This window comes from Mytilus trossulus, chromosome 9 (assembly GCF_036588685.1).
Source record: "Mytilus trossulus isolate FHL-02 chromosome 9, PNRI_Mtr1.1.1.hap1, whole genome shotgun sequence".
NCBI classification, from domain to species: Eukaryota; Metazoa; Mollusca; class Bivalvia; order Mytilida; family Mytilidae; genus Mytilus; species Mytilus trossulus.
In genome coordinates, this window is record NC_086381.1 from 42,075,642 (window position 1) to 42,082,275 (window position 6,634).

Sequence of the window (6,634 nt, forward strand, 5' to 3'; positions counted from 1 at the left end):
ACTTAATAACAGGCTCCTGACTTGGGTTTATTTACTTTAATGTAAAGTAAATAAAATTAACTAATGTCTTGTACAAGTATTACCCTGACGTTCCGTGAAAATTGTTTTCAAAAATCTAATTTGTCCATAATTCTTTTATGTAATAAACTTATTTAAATAAATTCAGACCTTCACCTGTCTGATCACCAGCATGGCTAAAGGTATTACTCCCAGATGTATTGGCAGGTGACACCTCCAGGTATTCAAGCGATTTCCTGTCGGACTTGCAAGTTCATGCATCATTTCACTTCTGTCAGTGTACACGACCGAAAACTTGAATCTTTCCATTTTAAACTTTCAGGTGCATAGGTAATCATTTGATAATATACATCTCTGTCCTGCGTGTCCGATAGTGATACACTAGTCATTACTGTTTATAAATAACATTTCTGGTGTAAAGAATATTATTCATAAAAATTTAAATAATTCCAAAAAAGAGATTTGATAAAATAAAAATTTGCTTACACATTTTTTCCAATGGTAAATTTGGGGAAATGTAAGTACTCGTTGTCAAAAGTAAAGGCCAGTTTGAAACATACAAGAAAAATTGATTTAACAAAAATATATATATACGCACTTAACGACCATTCTTTTATACGCCTTGACAGAGACATATAATACAATTGTATTATATGTCTCTGGCCTTGATAGAAAGTTACGGAACTATAGATAGTTGCAATTTAAAATTATATACATTTTTACATTGAACATAAGAAAGAAATAAAATTGAGAATGGAAATGGGGAATGTATCGAAGAGGAAGCGGAAGGTCACCAACAGGTCTTCAATGCAATGTAACGAGAAATTCCCGCTCCTGGAGGTGTCATTTAGCTGGCCCCTAAACAAATATATACAAGTTCAGTGATAATGAACACCATACTAATTTCCAAATTGTACACAAGAAACTAAAATTTAATAATACAAGACTTACAAAGACCAGAGGCTTCTGACTTGGGACAGGCGCAAAAAATGCGGCGGGGTTAAACATGTTTATGAGATCTCAACCCTCCCCCTATACCTCTAGACAATGTAGTAAAGTAAACGCATAACAATACGTACATTTAAAATTCATTCAATTCAAGAAAAGTCCGAGTCTGATGTCAGAAGATGTAACCAAAGAAAATAAGCAAAATGACAATTAAACATAAATAAACATGCAATTTGCCCCCTCCCTTTTTGGGAAAAAAATTGGTTGCTTATATAGGGAATCACTGAACCGTGACTGGAGCGGTCCCTCTCTTTGGTTAGTCAGTGGGCCATCACTTACGAAAATTCCTGGATCCGCCACTGAGCATGTTATCATGGGATGTCGATGGACTATTGTATACCAAAAGAAGAAGAAGAGAACCAATTTGAATTAAAAACAGGTCGATATAACTCGAAAAACTTTTAATTTGTATTTTTTTTTTTTTATTTATTTTCATCACTAGATAGCTGAAATTTTTTGGGAAACTTGCATTTCGGGCATATTCTTTGCTTCTTAGCTCGAATTAAAGAGAGTTATAAACTTTTTCAAATGTTGAATACGCAACCAACAAATGTAAGTTTTTAACGACCTTGACTGGCTATACAGCCCTTGCACGGTCGGCCCTGGCTTGCGCCTTTTTGGGCATTAAATAATTTAATATGTTTACCATGTGGTAATTTAAATAATTTAGAATGATAAGAAAGTTTAATAAAAACAAAAATTTAAAAAGCAAAAATTTGGATAAATAAATGAATAAAAAAAGTAAAAAATTTAAGATTAAGTAAATAATAAAATAATAAAAGAATATAATACGCAACCAAATCTCCAAGTATTATTTATGTTTCTGGTAAAGGCGTTTGATTGGGTATTAGTTTGAGGTAGGCGTGTTTTCGGAAACATTCCTCCAATCAGACCTATTTGACATACATGTGTGCGCTGATGCGTGTACACTGGCTATTGTAACGGCACGTGTGACTGTCTCATATCGAAATCTGTCGAGCGTGACCAATGTTTATTGTAGAATTTTTTGTCATGTGGTCAAATTATTTGACATACAAGTTTTAAATTTGCATTTTGAAAGATTATTTTCGGAAGTTGTCCCGTATATACTATTCTAAAGTGTTAGAGAGAAAAAACAAGACTTTAAAGAAAGATACATATCAACGGAGAATATAACCTGAGAAAACTATACTAGTCTACTAGCATAATAGTCAAAGATATAAAACATGTATTATATGGCTCTGATATTAAATTTAACGTGTTCTGGAAAATTTTGACAAAATATAATTGCACGAATTTTTAATCGATCGCTGACCTTTAATTCTAGAAGTGACTTGTGACTATTATAAACATGCAGAGACAATTCTATGCATTATGGTTTAAGTTTACAATGAACACACTATAGTTATACATTTTCCTTTTAAATATCAAATAGACAATCACCTTTCGGATAGACTTGCTTTTTCTTTCTTTTCGTAAAAATTATCATTCGTCCATTTAGAGACATAAATTACAAGTTATATATGTCTCTGGTTTATTATATTTGATTACTTCAAAAATGCTTCAAAATACTATGAGCCTGTATTGGGGTCCCAACCGATCACACAAAAAAAAGGGGCGAGTTCCAACTATATGTCCCCGTTCAAATGCATTGATCGTCTTATAAGTTTATGACTCAACGGTTTCCTCCAACAATATGGTTTGATAAATTTCTTTCGAAGTTCATTACTTTTCACATACTAAAATAAAATGATATTCATCTTCAATTACTTGTCTATCACACATAATACAAAATCTCGGATATGTCTCAATATTATAAAATCGACAAGTTTCTATATTCAAACAGTGAGCAGATATATGCGGTATTTACAAATGAATGGTTTTATAAATATAATTTACAGCATAATCTTAATAAAATTGTTGGGGTCAAATACATCTATGCAACATACATTTAGGCGAGTCTTCAAAAAATAGTACATTTCACTATTAAAGCTACCGTTTAATCTATGATCTTTGAATTCAAATTAAAACAAATTCACTTTTTTTACACCCTGATGTAACCGTATTTTTAAAGTGTTGTCATCCGTATCAATAAATTGTTTAATAAAATTGAAGTGCATGAGTATTATTAACGTCTAGGATAAGTGTGAGATTTCTCTGTTGATGGGAATAAACAAAATTTAGCTGAATTTGTATTATTTAAATTAATGAAAAGGCAAGCTAGTGTGTGTTTGAAATGATATTGTTGAAATGGATTTATAGCATGAAAAATGTGTGTAACTGATTTTACGTTGACTTGGACTGCGAATTTGAAAATAATATATTTGTGAAATCACATTCTACAAGATGACATATTTTGTAAGTACGTTTAATATACTCTATAACCTTTCATTCTAATTATAGTATCTTTGAAATGCATTTTATAGCGGACTATGCGGTATGGGCTTTGCTCATTGTTGACGGCCGTACGGTGACATATAGTTGTTAATGTCTGTGTAATTTTGGTTTCTTTTGGACAGTTGTCTCATTCGCAATCATACCACATCTTCTCTTTTATATTTATATAGCTATTACTTGCAACTGCCACATGTACATGTTCTAGACTCGTGTCGCTGAAAGAGGTCTCCTTTCAAGTTTGAAAAGAGGTGGAAAAAAGCCACACCCACTTATAAGATATATACATGCTCTCAGTCTGACTGTTGCATTTTGAACAAACGAGTGAAAGTCCAGCGCCATGTAGAACAAAATAGTTTCAACATTCATTTATCATTATCATGATCTTGACCTGCATGGATCTATGCATTTAACTTGCAACTGTACGGTTAAACAAACCGGTTATTGATGGCTGCACAAAAATCTTTAACCTCAGACAAAACATGAAATTAACTGTTCAGGAAAAACGAAGTCCATCTAGTAGTAAAATACGGAAAAATGAAAATAAATATATGCAAAATTTTCCCCTGGATACTGTGTTTTGGACATAAAGAAGCCAATGTCCCAATTTCCCGAAATTCCATTATGTTTGACAACGATTTTGATGTAAAACAAAACTTTAACCACAGACTGAACCTAAATGCTGAATTAGTCGGCGTGAATGCTGACGACGGAACCTTTATTTTTTACCAATTAATTAAATGAAATTGCGCCATATTTTCCTGTAAATATTTTTTTACCTATAGCAAAAGAAAAGCAAATGGTATGTTGTCAGAGCTACCTTAAAAAAATAATAAATCCAGAGCTCTTCAAAATTGAAGAAGAAAACTAAGAAAAGAAAGATTTAAAATATGTGCGTCAGTAAATGTATATAGAGAGAAGAAAACTTCACCGGCTCAACTTAAATTCCAGCCGAATTTCACTGAATAGTGGATGCTATTGGTGTTGTTACAAACAAAGATGATGACTTTGTATTGTGTAACGATCCAGAAAGCGGGATCATTTTATTAGGATGCAAAGCTAATTTAAAATTTAAAATTTCTGTGTACAATTTCAGAGGAAGTTTTTGCTGGTATCTATAAAATTTGTCCAAAATATTTCAAACAACTTTATACTATACATGCATGGCTTCAAGATAGGACATTATATATGTGTCTATTCTCAACTACAAATACCAGCCTTTAGTTTAAATGATGTACAGAGACATTTTAAGGTGTAACTGTGTATATTTATACAAGTGAACGTTTTAATTCAGCATACTTTTTGTTATTAAATTGACTTTAACTCCGCCAATCGGTAAACTGCCGATCCCGAGCCCAGATAAAGAAGGAGGGAAGTCAATCATTTAGTTATTTTATATAAATAAAAAAAAATTTGGCGCAATTAGATGATTATTTTATTGGCGCAAATGATACCTTTAGTTTTGAAAATTAAGTGGCGCCAAAGAAGTATTGGCGCAATTAAGTTGTGGCGCAAATGAGTTACTTTTTGGCACAAATAGATATCGCCCGAAATAATAGCTTAAACCCTTTCAAACTATTCTATTAATCTCTCCATGCCATATGGCATAGGTTATGATTAGCCCTCGGGGGAAAACAGTCAAATGAATGGATAATTATTACAAGTACGTGTATTCCCGACAAACAATGACAATTACCAAATTCGTTCATTACGTGTAAATAATTACATTAGATGTAAGTTTCATTATGATACGTTATTCTGATTAGCTAACATGTTATTCCGTTAACAATTGCATCAGACAATAACATTTATCATGCATGATGACACGAGGTCCCACAAAAAAGTGCACAGGTGAATTAAATCAAACTGGATAAAAACCGTGTTTTCATGATTTTAGCTAAAAAATGTAATTATAAGTATTGAATGCTTCTTTTTGAAACTTTATAGGGTTGTAAAAGCGTTGACCGTGCGTACATTTTTAGAATGAAGCGCTTCCGCGCTTCATACAAAATGTACTTCGGTCATCGCTTTTACCACCCAATAAATTTACAAAAAGAAGCATTCAATTCTTAAATGAATGCATTTTGTAAAAACATTAAATCTGTATGTATATAACTGTACAAATCACCCATGCAGAAACATATATACACATGGAAAAAAGTATTGCAACACCTTAATTTTTTAAAACATGAAAAATTAGTCTCTTATTTTGGATGGAATATAATAAAATATTTGTAAAATAATATTGAAACGTAGTTAATGATAACATTGGCTTTAAATCGAACAAAAAATGTATGAAAAAAAAAGGTTTTTTCGAACTAAAATTTTTATAACAAAATGAAGTGTTTTTTGTACAAAAAAATGCATTTTACAAGTTTTACTGTAGACGAACTTTACAATGTCAGACATTTCAAAATTAATCTTTAGAAGATTGTTCACATCATGGTTGGTCGTTATACGCCAAAGAATTATTACTTTGAGCGCAGCTTCCATTCAATACGACGAAAGCAAGCGATCCATGGTAAAAAAGACATTTAAAGGGCACATATTTATCTTTCGTCTGACAGCACGTATACACCGCAGTTATCGTGAATTATATAAACATATAAAAAAAAAAATAACATTATTTTTTTAAGACAAAACAGAGAAAAGAACTGATAAGTGCGGGTATTCCATGCGCCTTGTCTCCTTTATGTTTCGATATTTTAGAAATTAATTATTCTTTTATCTATTATAACACGTGAAAACTACACCGGCGAGTTCCATATATGTCTTCAACTTACAGCTGGTCCTGAAAATGCATGAAATATTTGCCACTGGACTTTTAACAACCAACAATCAATCACACTACAACTTAAAGTATATATAGTAGTGAAATACAAAATGAATATTATAATAATACAATTAGCAAAATAAATAGAATACAAATACACACTACTTTATTTAACTGACATAATTTAAAGGAATACTCTGTAAACTATATAAGTAGAGAAGCGAAAAGTTTCTTTTGAATACTTAACAAACTTCCGAACAGTTCATGTTTTTTTGCTCAATTTAAAATCTTGAAAACATAAGCATGTATATTAAAAACTGACGATCAGACATCACTAATACGTGTATACACAAATTCATCAATTCTTTATTAACGTTTAGCCCTACGGCACCTTTCTATTAAGAATGATTATGAGAGTAATTGTAATATATAATAGGCATGTACTTTCTTACGTTACGGATC